The following is a 3,703-nucleotide window of genomic DNA, read 5'->3' on the forward strand; positions in this document are numbered from 1 at the left end:
TTGCGGTGATCATGTGCTTAGTTTCCCACCCCCCCACGGAGAACAAATACCTATGGAGGAGGAGGTGCCGGTGGCTGCTGGTGGTGGTGCCGGCGGTGGCCGGGGGTGGTATAGGTTGAGCGGGAGAGCATGAAGGGGTCAGGAAGACACAAACACACAAAGGGAAGGTCGCATTCGGAAGGCTTGTTGACCACACCAGGACAGGACAGGGGACAAACTGAAGGACAAAGGGCCACGGGGGTTGATTTAGGGGGCCCCCCTCCTCATTCCTGAAATACCGACAATGCCGCGTTACTCTTTTTTTTTTTTAATGGTTGTTTTCGTTATTGTTCTTTGGATCCCTTTATTTTAAACCCCCAGTCTCACTTTTCATTCTTTGAAAACTTTCGCTGGCATTCAAAGGCGGACGTGATTGATCCAATCAGGTGCTGGGTGTGCTTGCCCTCTCTCTCTCTCAGGGCGGGGAAACTTTGTGCGTCCGGGGTCAAAAGGTTGACCCGGTGAATGCGGTTGATGCTCGTGGCGCTTCGCAAAGAAATACCGGGCGGTAGAAAAGGTCAGCGGCGCAAATGGCTGTTTCGCCTACTCTCCAAGGCCCCACCGCCAGAACAAAGGCTCATTACTGTGGGATGTCCATGTTTGCCGTGAGGACACTCGACGGTACCCTCTCCACTCACTCTAAAGTCTATCAATCCCTTCCCGCGTTCCTATCCCTCGCTCGTTCCACCCGCTCTCCTGCCCGCCCCCCACGAGTGCGGAGGTACACGCTGAGGGCGTTGCCTAATTACCCATGAACACTGATTTAGTCCTCCGAGAACGATGTGAATTGGTGACATTTACGAAAATGTCAGTGAGTTTTCACAGGAAACATTAACAAATGAGAAGGAGCCATAACGGCACAGAGGTTTTATTGTGTCGATGTATCTCCAGCCTCGGCGTTGACGGCCTTCCGAGACTCTGAGGGTTTCGCTTCGTTGTCCCAAATCCACAGAGGGCTGGTTGGATGTTGATGACTCCAGAAAGATGCGAAACGATTGTGGGGAGAAAAAACCCCCAAACAAACAAACTGTTAAATTTCCCTCAGGAGACGGCGGCGATTAGATGTTCTCGACGTAGGCAGTTGCCGCAGATATCGCTCAGCCACCTCATAACAACTGTTTATCCGAGCCCTGCAGTGGGTGGTGATCGTTGTCGGAGCCTAATGTTGGACCGCGTTGCCAGCTGTGAGGCATTAGCATTCGTTTGGAAAATGTGACGCCGCCTACTTCTCCGTGCCGTGTGGATGACGAGGATGGGCTGGTTGTTATGGTTGTCCCTTAGGCTCAGAAGAATGAGCTCTGTTAATGAAAATATTTGACCTCAACCTTTCTCCCCACGCAAGGTCTGAGCTGGTCGGATGTAGCTTTATGACTTGGCACGCCCCCTTTTCTTTGACACGGGTGTTACCCTTTAATTAAGGGCATTGGGCAGCCTTCAGTTGGAATGAGGGTGCGAAGCGCAGTGACCGTGTATGTGTGTTCGTGCGTGTTTTTGGAACATCCCAAACGTTGAGCTATTTCTTCTTGGGCCTTTGTTGGGTGTCTGAGTCGCCCTTCCCATTTGCTGCACCCACTTAAACAGTGCTTGGACTGACCCGCCGTGCGCCGGCGCAGTAGCGCCATCACAGTGCATTGTGGGATATGCTTGTGTGCCAGTTCCGCCTGCCACCACGCCACCCGAGAGGCGTTTTCGGGACCCTCGGACGCATAGACACGGGCAGAGATGTTGCAAACACGCCAGTTTATTGTAGAGAGTGGCAAGATGGAACAAGCCGGTAGCAGGTGAAAACTTGTCACGACAGAGGCTCATCTTTGTGGGGGGATGGATGATTTACCTGTTGCTGGTTAATTGCTCTGACAAGCAACGGGTGTACAGCCACCTCTGATCCCGGGCCCAATTACCTGGATCCAAGACAGGTGTGGCTGCATAAACCACACCACCCCCACACCACAGCAGGCCTGCGTAGTTTCCAGTGATTGCGTACAACAATATTTCACCAGATGAAGTAAGGCATCAAAGAACTTTTCCAATACCATCTGATGAATGTTATGATTTAGAACATACTAAAAAGGCCCACAAACTAATGCTAGCGTGCAATTTCAGATACAGCATGTGACTTAAGATTGGCTGATTTTGTATTCCAACGGTTATTTTTGCTGTCTTCATCTTGTAGTCCTCATTTGTTGTTGTGTTGGTGTCTCTGCTGGAATCACCCAGCTGCCCTGAAGCCCCTGGCTAGAGAAGAGGCAGCATCTGAGAGGCACAAACCGCAGCACCGCAGCCAGTAAGCTCAAATGGGGGAAACCGGGGTAATATCCCAAAGAGGATGTAGCCGGGGCACTTTGCAAATCCACTCTTTTTGTACATGCAGCGGTACCTTTCACATCCTCCAAACGGGGGCCGCTCTCAGATGGGTTTCCTTCCTCCTCTGGTACCACTCAGGGCTCGCCCATGGTGGGGGATGTGGGGCAGGGCAGGGAGGGGACCTTCAGAGATTCCCCTGCGCGTTGGACTTGAAAGTTTCTGTCTCTGTGAACTTTACATCAAACGGTCATGGGCCCACTGCCGGCACTTTGAAGTGGCATGGGGGGTGGGGGGTATCAGAGCTGAATACCGGCCTGTGCCTCCACATGTTGTGTTGGAAGCCCGGGGAAGAAAAGCTCTCCGAAAGGTCTGCTGAGAATGGCATGGGATCAAGGCTAAGGATGTTTCACTTAGATCCCATTCCTGTCACACAGAGGAGGAAGTGCCACAGGCCCGCTGCACTTACACCGTATTGAAGCACCTCTCCTTTGGCCCAGATTGGAGGGATTTGAAGGCAGAGAAATGGTAGATGGTATAATGAGCTGTCCTAATGTTAGCCCAATGATCTTATACCGGTGGTTCTCAACATGGGGTCCAGGGACCCCCGGGGGTCCTCAAAATGATTAATGTTAAACTTCACCGTTACTCAATTGACAAGACACACTATTAGAGAATAATGTTTTGACATTATTGTTTACCTGTAGGTCCTAAATGTTTTGAGGGGCCTTTCCCAGGGAAGCAAAATGAATTTCAGTGCCCTACTGACCAATAAAGTTGTATCGTATCGTTTTGATCATAGTTTTGTTGTTATCTCTGTAACGCAAATCAAATTATTGAAAGTATTACTGAAGTTGCTTTTATCATTATTATTACTATTATTATGGTTGTCGTGACGATGATGATGATGATGATGATGATGATTATTATTATTATTATTCTTTTTTTTTATTATATGGAGTTTCCAAACTATAAAGCTGTTGAACATGAGGGTGTAGGCACCATGCAGTGAGTTTGTATTCATTTATATTATTTTTATATCACTATTATTATTATTATTATTATTATTATTATTATTATTGTTATTATTATTGTTGTTGTTACCATTATGATGTTGTTGTTGTCTTTCTTTCGTTGTTGATGTAGATGAAAAATAAAAATAAAAACAGCGGTGGGGCGGGCGGGCGCAGGGACCCTGCAGAGCTCCCCCATCCTGCTCCTCCATCCAGAGCCGCCGCTCCACATCCCGCTCCGCATTCACCGAACCCCGTCCGAGCAGAGTAGCGGCGTCCGTCGGCAGCTGCCCCAACTCCTTCTTCGGCACGAACACGGGAAAGCCCCCACACGAACTACGGCGAAAAAA

This window comes from Zeus faber (genome assembly GCF_960531495.2).
Source record: "Zeus faber genome assembly, chromosome: 4".
NCBI classification, from domain to species: Eukaryota; Metazoa; Chordata; class Actinopteri; order Zeiformes; family Zeidae; genus Zeus; species Zeus faber.